We start from the raw sequence: 17,393 nt of genomic DNA, 5'->3' as shown, positions 1-17,393 counted from the left end.
AAGGCAAAGGTCCCGAGTTCGAGTCTCGGTCCGGCACACAGTTTTAATCTGCCAGGAAGTTTCAGCTGTCTAGCTGTCTGGCTATCTGGCTGTTTTTCTGCGAATTACCTGTATCGCTCAAGGGATATGTCTGAATGGTTCCTTTGCAAAGGACACGACCGATTTTCTTCCTCAACCCTCTCTAATCCGATATCATGCTTCACCTCTAGTGACGCTGACGGTATGGTAAAAAAAAACCCTAATTTTTTGATCTTCCTTCCAACTGACAGCTTCTTGGTTCCTAGTTCATCTTCGTAAATCTATAGTGTAAGGCAGGGATGCAGTCTTTCGCCTCTGCTGTTCAATCTACACATCGAAGAAGCAATGACAGAAATTAAAGAAAGGTCAACAGTGGCCATACAATTCAAGGTGAAATGGGATCAACGATAAGATCCGCTGATGAGATTGCTATTCTAAGTGAAATTGGAGCACAATTACACGACCTGTTGAATGGAATGAAAAAAAAATGGTTCAAATGGCTCTGAGCACTATGGGACTTAACATCTGAGGTCATCAGTCCCCTAGAACTCAGAACTACTTAAACCTAACTAACCTAAGGACATCACACACATCCATGCCCGAGGCAGGATTCGAACCTGCGACCGTAGCAGTCGCGCGGTTGCAGACTGAAGCGCCTAGAACCGCTCGGCCACCGCGGCCGGCTGAATGGAATGAACAGTCTCTTGAGTCCAGAAAGTAAATCGAAGATAGTCGAACGTAATGAGAAGTAGCAGAAAAGAGAATAGCGAGCAATTTAACACGGAACTGGGGCGGAACGCGAAGTACACAAAGTTAACGAATTCGAAGGGACGATACAAAAAGCAGACTAGCACTGGCGTAAAGGGCATTCCTGGTCAGGAGAAGTCCACTAGTATCAAACATAGCCCTTAATTTGAGGAAGAAACTTCTGAGAATGTGCGTTGGGAACACAGCATTGTATTGTACTGACTCATGGACTGTGGAGAAACTGGAAGAGAATAGAAGCATTTGAGATGTGGTGCTCCACAACGAAGTTGGAAATTTGCTGGACTGACAAGGTAAGGAATGAAGAGGTTCTCCTCAGAGTAGGCGAAGGAAGGAACATATGGAAACTCTAACAAGAAGAAAGGACAGGATAATAGGACATGTATTAAGACTTCAGGGATAACTTCCATCGCACTGGAGGGTGCTGAAGAGTGTAAAGACTATAGAGGAAGAGACTGGAATATATTCAGCAAATAATTGAGGAGGTATGTTGCAAGTGCTACTCTGAGATGAAAAGTTGATACAGGAGAGGACTTCGTGGTGGGCCGAATCAAACAAGTCAGAAGACTGACGAGTCAACTGTTAGCTCTTTATAGTACTGATATATGGAAACATGTATTCCGGATTAGTCCCCCATTCTTATCTCCAGGTGGCGACTGCCAAACAGGAGGAGACCCATGAGAAAAAGAGAAAAAGACTGAATAAGCATCGGTAGGGTAGGATTCTACTGCTCAAAGTGTGGAACGTGCAAAGTTTGAACATGGCAGGAAATTTAGAAATTTTGAAAAAGGTAACGCAAATGCCCAATCTAGATATAGTGGTGACAGTGAAGTCAACTGGAAAGAAGGCACGGATTTCTGATCAAACAAATACGGGGTCAATAACAGGAGCAGAAAATGGGATGATGGGAGGAGGACTCATGAAAAATCGAAGTGGAGCAGAGAGTGAGGTGCTGCGAACAGTTCAGTGATAGGGTTGTTCTGATCAGAATTGACAGCAATGCAAGCCGACAACGGTATTTCACTTATGTATGTCGACATCACAAGCAGGAGATGAAGAGACAGATAAAGCATATGAGGTTATTCAAAAAGTAATTCAGTATGCAAAGGCGGGTGAGAATTTAATAATAATGGGGAATTAAAACACGGTAGTATGGGAAACAATAGAAGTAAGAGTTACATGAGAATACTGGCTCGGTACTTAGAGTGAGGGAAGAGGTAGACCGAGGTCTGCAATAAATTTCAACTAGGTATAGCGAATACACTGTTTAAAAATCACAAGAGGAGGAGGTACACTTAGAAAAGGCGCAGAGAGACGGTACGATTGCAACCGGATTACATAATGGTCAGACAGAGATTCAGAAACGAGATACCAGATTGCAATATGTACCTATAACGGATATAGACACGGATCACAATGATGAAGACCAGTGAAGTGTACGAGAATCGTTCAGAATGATGAATGTGGGAAGAAGTTGGATGCTGAACTACTGAAGAATGATGGGTTGCGTTTGAAGTTATCTAAGTAGGTTGAGCCCAACCTGCATAGGTAGGAATGATCATCAAAATAAAATAAGAGAAATCAGAGCTCGAACAGAAAGGTTTACGTGTTCGTGTTTCCTGCGCGCTCTTCGGGAGTGGAATGGTGGAGAGATAGTATGATTGTGGTTCGATGAACCCTCTTCCAAGCACTTAAATGTGAATTGCAGAGTAATCATGTAGATGTAGATGTAAGATTGTAGATACTGCGATCATGAATTCCACAATAGCAAGTTCATTTTAAGAGGAATGGACATCTACATCAAAGGAAATCACAGAAATTGGACAAATACAGATGCAAGAAAGGTAAATGTGAAGAAACCTTGGGTAACATAAGTATTTCAATTCATCGAGAAAAAAAACAAGTAAAAATGTTCATGGGAAGAAAGGATTTCAGCAGTATAAGACAGGAATGAAACAGTGATTGGAGGGATGCCAATGAGAAACGGCTGCAGGAAAAATGTGAAGAAACAAAAATAGAAACGGTGGTCTGAACGATGAGCTCAGCATATAGAGAAGTCAGAACAACCTTAGGTCAAATTAAAAGCAAACATGTTAATATTAGGGGTGCAGGAGGAATTCTGCCGTTAAGCAGAGGGGACAGACCGGAGAGATGGAACAAAAGTTTTGTATCACCTCTTTATATTTTAATTCATGGTACAGAAAAAAAATAATTTTGTGGATAACGCTTATATATTCACTTCGAATGTGTCCAGACCAACAATAAAAAAAATATCATTTGTTTAGCGGCAACATCACCTGCTTCCGACGGGGGTTTTTCTCAGGACACCAAAGCAACGTTAACAGGTGATGGAGCATGTAGACTTGATGTCGTCGTGATATACAGTCTATATGACTATCAAGTCAGCTGTGGTCCAAATTGTCCCACTCTTCAATAGCGATTCTGCGGAAGTAGTGGACAGGTCATGGTCATTGCGGCTTCAAAAATAGCTAGTTTCAATCGAAGCCACATATGTTTGATTGGTTTCATGTCCAGGGAACAGGAAAGGCACTCTGTTCTAGCACGCTGAAGGAACATGTTCACGAAAATAGTATAACGAGCACGCGAATTACCCATCAAGATAAAATTTTCACCAAAAGTTGGCGATACGGTCCCACTATTGGTTGCAGTATCTCGTCCCTGTACTGTAGAGCAGAGTGATGGCTGTCAGTAATCACGGAGGTGTACGGTGGCCCCATGTAATGCTACCCAGAACATAATTTCACCACCATCTTGTTGCACATTTCGGCCACGGTGCTGGAGGCGTTCGATATTACCAGATTGTCTACAAACACGTTGTCTGTGATTATTAGGTACAAACATATCCGATCTTCGTCCATGAACTCCCGACGCGAAACCTGGAGGATTTCTCGCCCATCTGCAACGGTGTCCACGAATTTGTGGTGTACGACATCGTCCTCTTCATGGATATCGGGAATGGAGACTCGCACCATGAAATAGTCCCCCAATATTTTGATGCGGTACATGACCTCTTGCAACCTCTTCGAAGAATTCAGTCCTAGAGCACTCAGCCCCCGATTTCTTTTAGATATCTATCATTCTTTGCACCAGTCTAACTTGGTAGCATGTGTGGGGTAAGTCCCCAACGTAACTTGTCAATTGGAACCGATTCCAAGTCCGCACCAAATCACTTCGTCTTTGGTGCACACGTCGAGTAACTTCTATGGTTGATACGCTTTCTGTACGTAACGTGATGATGGGAACCTGATCATTGGTCGCAACTGTCCTTTATGGCATGAATGTTAACTCACTGTTCCACAGACCTTCTAATGCGTCCCTGCTGGTGCTTTACGTTCAACTGAGATGCTGCAATCCAGACGAAGCGGTATTCTAACCATAGGTAGCGCTCGTGGTAAATGAGTACGTTTACAAACCACTTAAGTGTCGACCTTCCGATCGGTACAGAAACATACAATAGCAACACACCTAAAGTAAATATCAAGGTGAAGCAACATTTTTGTTGGATCTAGTTCCTTACCGCTGCAACTCAACCACTTGTGTTATGTTCATAGGACGAATGTCATTGCCCCCCCGTACTGCTAGGGTATGGAGAGCTGAGAAACTGAAACGTAGCCCAGTCAAAGCGACCGAACGAACTGGTGGCAAGTGCTTCGGTGGTTAACACCATGTGTTCTGAGAGGGAGTGGGGGGGTGTGGTGGGGAGCTCTGCCCTGAGATAAGGACAAAAGGTGGCACCATGTGCTTTTATTGTATATCAGTTATTTTCGACCCATCAGTGAGTATTTACGTCTTATCTGGTCACTGCATTTGAGATGGCTTCAATAGTTATTCCAATATCACTAAGCTGACGATTCTCCATGTAGTGTCCTGCGGTCGGCAGGAAAGAACTAACAGTCAATTTGAACACTTTTATTATAATTAAAGAAAAATGCCCTCTTGGCATACACCACTCTTGTGTTGGAAATCCAAATACGGAAACAAGACAATGGGAGAAAATACTGACCAAAATGTACTCCACAAAATACAACATGCTACTACAATGCTACGACGAGTGAATACAATGCTAGGGCCGGTGTAAGTACTGGCTAGAGCTGTTCCTAGCGGGTGGTAAACACTGCCGGTCTGACGATCTAGGCGTGCTTATAAAGCCAGGTCGGCGGAGTGCTACATGAGTCATAGGAGTTTTAATTGGTGGAACACTGTCACATGTTGTTGGCGAAATAGTTCCATGATTATTTGGAAAGTCTGTTACTGTTTCTGTCCGCGCTCCTGGAAGGGGGTCAGCAACCCAACTTGCATGCCGGTTGTGCTGGCCCTCTAACCACAAGGGGCCACTACGACACTCCAAACTGATTTTTTTAATCCTAAACTGCCCTTCCGGAAGTTAACGGTGGAGTATTTCTGTAAACACACAGAAGATTGTGGCATAGGATCCTAGCAGACATGTCCTCGATTGTACAGTGAGTAAATTAACGCTTGAACACTTTTTAATACACACGCAGAAATTTTTTGAAACCTCGTCCATACAGACCTTCATTAAAATTTCACGAATTCCCATTAAAACTAAGAGCTGTTACCGGGAGAGAAGTTCCTGGCCAATATTCAAGTGTCAAATAGCCTGTGTTTTATCTCACGAGTGTGAGTATACCTCTTTCTAGGTCCCTCACGAAGGAAAAACTGATAGTATCGGCAAATAATCAGTCTTCTGCATGTCAATCTAGCGCATGGACCGTGTTTTACGTCAGAAGTTTTTTTCTTTATTCCAAACAGGTCTTTTTCACATACAGTCAGCAAAGGTGCTCATATCACTTTCTCACATTTTTATAATAAGATTTATTCGTTCCTTGATGTCTATGACCACACAGTGAGATCAAAAGTAGCCTGACACTTTTAGCGGGCATTAACATGCAGTGTTCCCACCCTTGGCTTTTATGATGGCTTGAATCCTGCTAGAGACACTTTCAATGAGGTGTTGATGTCTACAGGAACGTCAGCCCAGTCTTCCTCGAGAGCCGAAACTGGAGAAGGTAGTGACGTTGGACGTTGTAGTTCGGAGAAAAATCGACGTTCTCTCTCATCCTACATGTTTTCTACTGTGTTCAAGTCCGGACTCTGGTCAGGCAAGCACATTTCAGGAATATTATTCTACTCAAACAGTTGCCTGACAAATGGTGCTCTATGACAGGGTCCATTTTCATGCTGATACAATCATCGCTTCTAAATTGTTTCTCTACTCTGCGTTACACCTGGTACTATACGACGTCTTTATATGCTTTCGCATTGATCATTTGCTTAAGCACAATAAGAGGACCCCACCCTAAGGCCTGTATTACAGTATCAAGTAACTTTGATGATGAAATTTGATGAAATATTAATGATATTCCTTTGACAAAGATCTTTGCCATGGCGCACAAAGGGGTATTACACTTTCATCAAACATTTCGCCATAGTTCATTCAGAATCGCTGTCATGTAGTAACAGAATAACCGTAGGATATCAACCGAGAAATTGTTATTTTTAGTGCTGTCAGTTTTACAGTTTCCAGTCACTGCATGGGGCAGTGAATTTTTCAATACTAATATTAAATGTGATTGATCCTGTACGAATATGGAATGTGACTAAACTAATATGTCACTTCCTGCCAATGTCAAAATATACCGAAAAACAGAATTAGAGGTTCACTTTTGCGAAGCACCATAATCCCCCCTCCCCCCTCCAAAAGGGGTGCTTAATTTTGAAATTTCGCTCAAAGGTACGTACAATCTCCCTCTGGTGCAAAAGAATGACCTCCTGCTACATCACACTCGGGCTCGACGACGCATCAAGCAGCAATGTCGACACACTAAAAAAGGCCTCAGCTCAGAAGTTCATGTGAAGATGTCACATTGGCACCAAATTTCACCAAAATTCTGCCAAACGTCCCCGTAGACGTGTCACGAATGGAAAGGTCGTCGCAGCCCCTCTTATCCACATTTCACTCCTTCTTTTGAAGTCTCTGCAACGGCGGTCAGAACCACGATGCCCAGTGTTGAAATCACGTGGTTTCTTATGAGTGGGCGAGGAAAACATTTCAGACACACCGCCTCTCAGAATCTAAACTAGAAGGTCTCAGGAGGTGATACAAAAGGGCGTCAATGAAACCACTCATTTCCTTGGGACGTTGGTTCCCACATATTTCGACCGCTTCAAACCTTCTCGACGGACATTATGGGGCGCCAACCACAGAGAAAGCGTGTAATGGAGTGCGACCGAAATGTTTGCTGTTATGTAGAGGTTGTAACCACTACGAAGCATTCAGAACCATTCGACGAAATCTGAAGATGATCCTAAACAGTGAAGGGTTCTTACACTTTTTCAGTCGTCTTGATTCACTCCCTCCTGTTCAGTGACCACGGAGGGGTGTGACATTGACACATGCGTGAATAAAACGGCAAACGGTCCTCTACGACTCCCTGATTCGGCAAAACCCTCGCTGGCAACCGCCACCTTTATTGAGAATTACAAAAATCCATCTCTACAGGCAGAACCTGTGACGTCATCCTAGGTGCTTGGCGATCGGCAACATCTTTGAGACCGTCCGATTCCGATGGCCAACTATCAGGCGCAAGGACAACAATGTAGCCTGCAGGTGCCTGGTACTGTCTGTATAGGTACGATTTTAAAATTCTCAATAAAGGTCGGCGAGTACCAGCGGGAATTTCGCCAAACTGGGGGTCTCAGTGGGACCCTTTGCCGTTTCAGTAACAAATGTGTCAATGTCACTTTCCCCCACGATCACGCCACAAGTGAACGGAATATAGGAGTGCTGAAGAAGGATAAGCGTCCTCAGCTGCTTCGGATCACCTTCAAATTTCGTCGGATGGTTTTCAACGATCCCTAGTGATTCCAACCCGTACACCACAGCAAAAATCGCGCTGCGCTCCAAATGGGTGCGATTACATTTGATGAGGATGCTGCCCCACACACAATGTCAGAGTAACGCTGAAACGCCCGAGAGTGGCAGCAATGTCACAGGTTGCGAAGAACGTCTTCCTATTGCTCACTACTCTGCGAACTGATGTTCAGTCAGGAAGTGTGTAGCAATCAACGCCTCAGGGAAATGGGTTGTTTCATTGCCGCCCTTTATGCCATCCCTGAGGTCTTTTTGTGCCGATTCTCAGCCAGGGTGTGTCTGGAATGTTTTCGTCAGCCACACATATCAAAACCGCGTACTTTCAATTCTGGGCGTGAAATGTCGGTACGAGGAGGTGTCACGAGTTTCTGATCGTATGATGCGTCCACAGTGGCGTTGGGCAGAACTGTAATGAAATGTCGTGCCTATGTGACATCGTTAACCCGTCTTACACGTCGCATGGACTTCTGAGCTCCTGTCTGTTTTCCGCACGTGTCGACACCTTGCTGTTGGAAGCGGCGTCGAGCCCGAGGGTGACCTCGCAGGGCGCCATGCTTTTGCACCGCAACAAAGACATACGCATATTTGAGCGAAATTTCAGACTTGCAATGGGTAGTTTCGAAAAAGTGATCTTTTAATTCTGTTGCGCAGTGTATAATAATAAAATCTGAGTGCAGTGTAATGTGTAGAGTTGAAGGTAGCCGAGTCCTAATGATATAATCGAAAACCCTTTAACATGAGTAATGAACTGTGACGTGATATGTTTAAGATCAAAAGGAACTGATTATGTGTAAATCTGTGTGATTGTCAAGTACTTTCTCGTTCTTTATGCCAATTGTAGTTGGTTTCGTTAATTTCTTCACGGATTTAAACTTATTTTAATACATTCAAAACTAGGCACGATTTTTACATTTATGGCTATTACCTGCTGTTTATCCCTATGAAAGACCTTCTGGTGGCGTCCTTCTATGCCTTGAGTCTAACTATCAAGTTTCTCTTTCGTAGCTGTAACAAACAGTATAGTAATGTAGCATGTCTTCCTGTGACATTTTCTTCTCTATGTGCTTCTCTTTGCCTACAGCCAGCACATGTTCCATCACATTTAGCACAAAACTCATTTCCTATTCACTTTCAAAAACTACTGTTGCATCATTAATTATCGTATTGTGCTAATTTTCAGTATTTGACAAAAAACCATATTCCTTTATACCTTTATATGTGAACAAATAAACATCAGTGGTCAGAAACTCTTAAGAAAATATCTGAGACCTCTTGGAACCCCTTTAATGCGTAACGAAGGCAGACGCAAAATAAACATTAAGTAAACACACGAGTGCAAATCCTCTACTACAATGTTGGAAATAGATAGTGTTACACCACGAACACGTGACCAAACGCACTCAGTATTTCCATGCCTGTGGGATTCGTTGATTAAAATTTCATTTTTATGCGAACTTATTTGAAGCACAGAAAAGAGCAGTAATTACAAATAAAATACAATGTGCGAACTAGACGGCAACTGAATGTGTCTAATCCCACTGGAACTTCTTAGGTGGAGGTCGCAACATAGCATGCCCAGAGGACGTTCGCGTGAAGCTTTCATAACTTTCCGGACTTTGAGAAAGATCGAGATATTGGCGTGATCAGACCGACAGTTTATACAGATTGCAGAAGGCGAGGTGGCAAGATGGAGTCAGGAAAACAGTGTGTCAAGAAGAGGATGTGCGAATCGTTTCAAAAGAAACAGTACGAGGACGATAACTGTTGTACTGTCTCTGACAGATAGACGTACGGCAACAGCTGGAACATGGAGGAAGGTATTACCATCAGCATAAATTGTCGGGAACGGACTACTGGAAGCTGGATTGAAATCTCGAGTTGCCACGTATTGTTTATCGCTGAGAACAGAGGTATCTATGGTGGTTAAGATCCATATTAAAATAGGGCATTGAACATCATTCGCTGGTGTTCAGCGAAGAGTCTCACTGCTGTTTGTGGAGTTCAGATCGTCATAAGGTGTCCATACACGAGCTGGTGAAAGGTCACTGTAAGTAGCCATTCTTGAGAGCCATGCCTCTCGAACTGCTGCGATGTAGCAGGAGAGATTTTGTAGTTATGGTATAGCTGGAAAGCTGAATGCTCGCCAGTATGTAACAAGAACAGTAAAGCTGTTGTCATGTTCTTCGTGACTGGAGAACGAGGTGAAACATTCAGACAGGATAGTGCAAAACCCCGCACTGCAGTTGGCAAATAAAAGCTTGAGAAATGTGTGCCCAGCCCCTGGTTCGTCACCCATAGAGGGTGACTGGGATGCAATGTGAAGGTTCAAAAATGGCTCTGAGCACTATGGGCCTTAGTATCTGAGGTCATCAGCCCCCTAGAACTTAGAACTACTTAAACCTAACTAACCTAAGGACATCACACACATCCATGCCCGAGGCAGGATTCGAACCTGCGACCGTAGCGGTCGCGCGGTCCCAGACTGAAGCGCCTAGAACCGCTCGGCCACACTGGCCGGCTGCAATGTGAAGGCAATACTTTCATATCAGCCTCCAGCCAGCAGTCTTCATAAAATGACGCAGCGTGCGTTTCAGGCATGGCCAGAAACTAACCAAGATGACATTCGGAGGCTTTTTTCTGCATGTCATCGTAATGAATAAAAGTGTCAATATGCAAACGCCGTTTGAATAAGTTAACATCAAATGTTAGAAACGAAACGCGACTCTTCTTCCCACAGACATCAATGTCAAAATTTCCTTCCAGGCAATCCTAGACGTTGACTCCTGTTCCATTGATAGTCTGCATAAATGTGACTTGAAAAACAAGGAACACTTTTGTCACTTCGTACCGTAAATTCAGTTTGTATCTACCTCTATGCGACAGGTATTCGCTCTCAGAAAATATGCTTTCGGATTGTCTGAAAATTTCTGTAATCCAGAATGCTACTTTAACATATATTTTAGCCGTAATGAAAAATCAAATAATTACCAACATTTCCCTTCATAAGCCAGTTTACGTAATGGATATTTCTTACACTAGGTTTTTGCTGTGTAACTTCATTCTTCCAGTAATCTTGACTTTTTGGTTCCATCTGGACACCTACGTAAGGGGGCAAACCACATTAGGAGGTTCAAAAAATCCGATTTTTTTTATTGTATTAACGTTAGCTTTACCATCTGAGAATACGCTGTCAAAATTTCAAAGCGAAATTCGAATTCGTTTAGATTTTATGAGCATAGAACGGAGCGCACATCGGGTACAGGCTCGAGAGCGGATAGAGATAAATTACTGGAGAGATGTGTAGGTGGCCACACACAAAATGTGAATGAGAAATTCCTTGATTTGGCGATTAACTCCTAAACACTTGGACTCCAGACTTAAAGTCGTTGAATTGGCATCATGTTTAGCAGCGGGCTTATTCAATGAAGGAAATTCATCCCTTCTGATAGTCATGAACGTGGCAGGAATTGTAATAGGCACGCAAAGCTTCAATTATGCCGATCAAATGGATAACCAGTGCGTGAGTCGGCAGTATCGATGTAGTTCATTTGAATCGAAGGAAGGGCGAAAATCTCGGAAAGCACTGCTGCAAGCGCAAAATTAAGTCTATGAGGAACAAGAAGGATTATTATATGGTGCTGGAATCGCAGATTAATCGGTAAGCATTTTAAATTATTGTTAACTTCCCTGAATTTCTAGTTTCAGAGAATCTATTTTTCAAACGCGTTTATCTCGAAATGACTTTTCTCACATTTGCGTGCAATCTAACTCAAAAAGTATAGAACCGATCATTATGAAAATTGATAGTATTATTCTTTATAAATGACGAATTATATGAACCAACTTGTGAGATTCTTCACAAAATTACGAATTATATGAACCAACTTATGAGATGCTATCTTGATTTTAAGGGTATTTTTCTTTGGATAATTAGAGAAAAAATTTATGAAAATCGAAGTAAACTGTTCCACCGGCTACAAAATTTTTAATTTTCATTATTTTCACTTGCATTGAGTTTCATATTATTATTATGTCATCAAAACGCCTTCACAACCCTTTCAAGTAGATAACTAATTTGTGACAGATTCATCACTGAAGTGTTGCGTCCAAGGTCTAAGAACATCAAGTAGGCCTACCTTTGTATGTGGTATATTTTTGAAGTGGATGGTATAAACCACCGATTTTCACCGTGAAATTATACTAAATGGCATCAAATACTTAACAACTGCACCCTGCAAGCCAACATTCCTCTGGTTTGTTATGTCCACATACAACAACATGTATTTGTGCACACACTATTCAGCAGATGAAGTCTGTCTACATATTGTTAATGTCACGTGTTTCTATTATTTCAGTAGAGTGCACGGGCTAATAGTAACATTTTCTTTAGGAGTCTAAATACACTCGTGGAAATGGAAAAAATAACAAATTGACACCGGTGTGTCAGACCCACCATACTTGCTCCGGATACTGCGAGAGGGCTGTACAAGCAATGATCACACGCACGGCACAGCGGACACACCAGGACCCGCGGTGTTGGCCGTCGAATGGCGCTAGCTGCGCAGCATTTGTGCACCGCCGCCGTCAGTGTCAGCCAGTTTGCCGTGGCATACGGAGCTCCATCGCAGTCTTTAACACTGGTAGCATGCCGCGACAGCGCGGACGTGAACCGTATGTGCAGTTGACGGACTTTGAGCGAGGGCGTATAGTGGGCATGCGGGAGGCCGGGTGGACGTACCGCCGAATTGCTCAACACGTGAGGCGTGAGGTCTCCACAGTACATCGATGTTGTCGCCAGTGGTCGGCGGAAGGTGCACGTGCCCGTCGACCTGGGACCGGACCGCAGCGACGCACGGATGCACGCCAAGACCGTAGGATCCTACGCAGTGCCGTAGGGGACCGCACCGCCACTTCCCAGCAAATTAGGGACACTGTTGCTCCTGGGGTATCGGCGACGACCATTCGCAACCGTCTCCATGAAGCTGGGCTACGGTCCCGCACACCGTTAGGCCGTCTTCCGCTCACGCCCCAACATCGTGCAGCCCGCCTCCAGTGGTGTCGCGACAGGAGTGAATGGAGGGACGAATGGAGACGTGTCGTCTTCAGCGATGAGAGTCGCTTCTGCCTTGGTGCCAACGATGGTCGTATGCGTGTTTGGCTCCGTGCAGGTGAGCGCCACAATCAGGACTGCATACGACCGAGGCACACAGGGCCAACACCCGGCATCATGGTGTGGGGAGCGATCTCCTACACTGCCCGTACACCAATTGTGATCGTCGAGGGGACACTGAATAGTGCACGGTACATCCAAACCGTCATCGAACCCATCGTTCTACCATTCCTAGACCGGCAAGGGAACTTGCTGTTCCAACAGGACAATGCACGTCCGCATGTATCCCGTGCCACCCAACGTGCTCTAGAAGGTGTAAGTCAACTACCCTGGCCAGCAAGATCTCCGGATCTGTCCCCCATTGAGCATGTTTGGGACTGGATGAAGCGTCGTCTCACGCGGTCTGCACGTCCAGCACGAACGCTGGTCCAACTGAGGCGCCAGGTGGAAATGGCATGGCAAGCCGTTCCACAGGACTACATCCAGCATCTCTACGATCGTCTCCATGGGAGAATAGCAGCCTGCATTGCTGCGAAAGGTGGATATACACTGTACTAGTGCCGACATTGTGCATGCTCTGTTGCCTGTGTCTATGTGCCTGTGGTTCTGTCAGTGTGATCATGTGATGTATCTGACCCCAGGAATGTGTCAATAAAGTTTCCCCTTCCTGGGACAATGAATTTACGGTGTTCTTATTTCAGTTTCCAGGAGTGTATATAGAGTTCTCTGGTCACAGCTGTACATTTCTATATGCAAAGTGATGATGGAAGCGAGCTAGAACCAACTTTTGGACCAGAATTATACCCTACAACTGCAACAGCATTTTATGTAAGTGTTCCTTATTCTAGTATTGGAAACACCTGCGTGTGGGCTTGGACATTTACTAAAACTTCTCACTGGCAATTGTGGTATGCATTATGTTCCGTATTTTTACAAAGCTTTGGACATGCATTCACAATGTGTAGCTGTTATGTAACATCAGTCCTATTTTGGCAAGAATGGGAATGGCCACTTAGGGATTGTTCTGTGTCCTTGTGTGAAAGGAAACAAGTAATCTTACGCAAATAGCAAATTACAGTTGAGAATACAAGCAGTCACGAAACACGAGCACATGCAAGAGGACATACGCTATCTATCATTTTGTTTTATAGACTACCTTTAGTCGTTTTAATGAAAACACAGACTTAAATTGCAGGTATTATGGAGCAACGTAAGACACCATCTGCTGATGAACTACAGTGTGGTAATCACTCGCTACATCGTGCACGTGATGTTGCGATGAAATGTTTGTCAGAGGAAAAGTCATATACACATATATTCGTATATTGTAAATGTGTGATGTAACTATTATATGAGCTTTCAAGTAATAATATAGCTTCCTCTGTTACTACCACATTACTACAATGGTATGGTTCAACTGAAATATTTTAACCACAATTGTTCCAACATATTTAAGTCAGTTCTTTAATTAAATAGTTGTTTGTAGGGCTTGAATTGAAGGATAATAGTTTTTTCCATTTTATACCATGTGTTAAAGTATCTTACAAATATGTCACTTCAGTGCCATTTCAACACAACTTCTCCATTATTTAGGAACTGAAAATTGTCATTGCTCATCTCAGAGTAGTTAGAGGATAGAAAGAGTTTCTTCTTTCCAAGTCCTACAAGTACTGCTAAACCATATGTGTTTCTACATTTTTTTCTCCAATCACCACAAAATTCTGCATGGTGGTAGAGCTAAAAGTCTTCTGATAGACTTCAGGCAACCAATCTTAATATCAAGGGTGTTCACAGTATGCAAAGAATGGTTCCTTTCTTTAAACATACAATACATTTCCACATATGCTACCATGCATTGCTCCAGTAAAATTTTATACTCTCTCTCTCTTTCTCTCTCTCTCTCTCTCTCTCTCTCTCTCTCTCTCTCTCTCTCGCTCGCTCGCTCGCTCTTTATAGGGTCATGTTTAAAATTTTTGCCTAGTAAATTGCACACTGCACTTCTGTTATGCTGTTTGCAGATTTGAAGCATGTGACAGTTATTTTCAAGGAAATAAAACTCAAAAGAACTTCGACAATTAACTCAGGGAAAGAAACGCACTAATTATGCACTTTATCTCACAAATGCTATTAGCAAGCAAGGAAATTCTTAGCATCTAATAAATATAATGTGATATTCACAATCATTTCCTTTAATCATTCCAGAAACTCCTTCTAGGTGGCATGTCACCATATACTACAGCACTCTAACAAGACATTAACAAATTTAGCATTTCTTTCATAGAGGAGATAGAAATACCCATGCCAAACAACAAACTTTTCAGTACTATTAAAACATTAACAGTAAATGTAGAACAATGATGCAGGAAAGCAGAATATAAATGTACAATAACAGGGGTTCCATAATAGTATTCTGAAGTTTATAAGAATCCAAGTAAAAGGGCTGGATTCGTGGAAACAAATTTAGTGACGGTGATTTTGTCCAGATTTCCAAATACTAGGGAGTTTTCGAGAAATCATAACTACCAAACTAGTTGGCCAAGATGTTCGCAGGATCCAAGGTGCAGTGGACAAATCCAAAAATATACATTTTTAAAGGATAGCAGAAGTAACATAGTATCTGCAAGTTTCTAGACTGGAGACTAACAGAGAAGCAGCATCGTGAGATGTCATAGGAATAAGGTGCAGCTTTGTTGTCAGATTTATACCATAAAACTTTGGATTATTTTAGCATGCATGATAGGCACTACATCATACATGGCAGAGGCAATCTTCTAGAAGGCTCTAGCATGTGACAACAATGGAATTAAAATGTGTGATGTAGCTTGCATGGACCAGAATACAGCTTATGCTACAAATGACAATGAAGCAGAAAGCCATACTGGACATTGAATTTTAGCTGATAAACCTAAGCAAATATGTGGGAGAGGACAGTGGCAGAGAGCAGGAAGTAGCAGCACTCATCATTGATAAAACAATTCATGCCAAACTTAAATTAGGCACTGGAATGAAGTTTTTTTCAAAATGTTATGAATGCCACTTGAGCACTGAAGAAGATAAAGACCCAAGATGATTTAAGAACACACATCTGATCGTTATTACCAGGCACTTGATGCATCCTGAAGCTGAAAACAATAAGATAAACTAAAATTTAATGGGCTCTGCTGATCTCAGAAGCCATATGGTGGAATTAGTCCATTTATAATTACCACACTGACAGGAATGATTTATGGTATTTAGGGTTATTAACATGAAGAGCAACAGCTATAACCTAAACAGTAGAAAATACCAAAAATGCACAAGAAAAAATAAAATGAAGAGACAGAACCAGGTGTTGGAGCATGCAGTTATTGGGAAAATACTATATTTTAAACCATTTAGGCATGGAATGGGATTTATATATCAAGGGAGAAAAACAGCCATACACCAGTCAGAAAGTTTTAGCAGTGCCACCATCTGTCTTACATGCCAATAATTTCCACCCTTTGATTTATATAGTGGATGCCCACGTTGTACAATTACTGTGAAGTATGTACACTACAGATGATTTAAATACATAATAAAACAATTTGTATGATAAAGCAAGACACACGCAAACATTAGTATCCTTAAAACAGAAATAACAGTGACAAGAGAGGAAATTAAATGTGGGCTAGATGGTTTCACAGGATCCTTGTTAGATTTTTCATAGATATAACATTTGTGACCAATCCTGAAATGTTATGCATATTCAACTAATAAAGATATTAATGATTACTACAATTTCTTGAAAGTGCACTACTCCAGTGAATTCACACCAATTGTGAAATGATTTTGCAACAGCGTTTATATTGTGCCATGACTGGACAGCACAGTTTAATTTCCAGCCTGCTTGTCAGGTGTCATGGAGTGTGCGGCTGGTCCTGGCGAAGGTTCGAGTCCTCCCTCGGGCATGGGTGTGTGTGTGTGTGTTTGTCCTTAGGATGATTTAGGTTGAGTAGTGTGTAAGCTTAGGGACTGATGACCTTAGCAGTTAAGTCCCATAAGATTTCACACACATTTGAACATTTTTTTGTCAGGTGGCACCAAGGCTGGAGATGCCAGCTTACTGCTACAGACAGTGTACAGAGCAGGAAGCAGCCATGGATAGTGTCATCAGTGTCAACAAGCAAGCAAGCACAGTTTTTGTTGACAGCAGACCAATTGAAACTTAAGGGCCAGTGCCAGGGAACACAATGGGCAGCTTCTGGCTGACAACAATCTTAGTGCAGAGTGAATGCATTAAAGCTGTGAGTCCAGAGTGCTTGGATCCTGAGTATAGAGATCAAAAGTTAGCACCTGGGAAGATTGGATGGCTGTTGGCTGACAGCAGAATGATAGCAGCACTGAATGCACTGGGAGTGTACTGTCTGACATTTTGGTTCCACTGGATTCTGTTCCTGGAGTCTTGCTGTGAGCAGTGGACCAGCTGAAGATTTGAGCCAATGATGCAGGGAGCTGCTGGCTGACAACAATTGATAATGACATTGAGTGCACAAAGAACAAGTTGTTCAGTGTTGTCTTGGTTCTGAGAAGAGTGTCCAAAGTCTGTTGGAGAATAGTACAATAGTG

The 17,393-nt window shown here is 42.7% G+C and overlaps 1 protein-coding gene across 1 annotated transcript in view; it reads right to left on the bottom strand.

Moving 5' to 3' along the window:
* The window catches only part of LOC126202979 (putative fatty acyl-CoA reductase CG5065), a 141,972-nt gene that overhangs the window by 69,233 nt on the left and 55,346 nt on the right, over positions 1–17,393 (bottom strand). The window lies entirely within an intron of this gene.

This window comes from Schistocerca nitens, chromosome 1 (genome assembly GCF_023898315.1).
Source record: "Schistocerca nitens isolate TAMUIC-IGC-003100 chromosome 1, iqSchNite1.1, whole genome shotgun sequence".
Classification (NCBI taxonomy): Eukaryota; Metazoa; Arthropoda; class Insecta; order Orthoptera; family Acrididae; genus Schistocerca; species Schistocerca nitens.
Note: the sequence above shows the minus strand (reverse complement) of the source record. Positions and strands in the feature narration are given on the sequence as shown.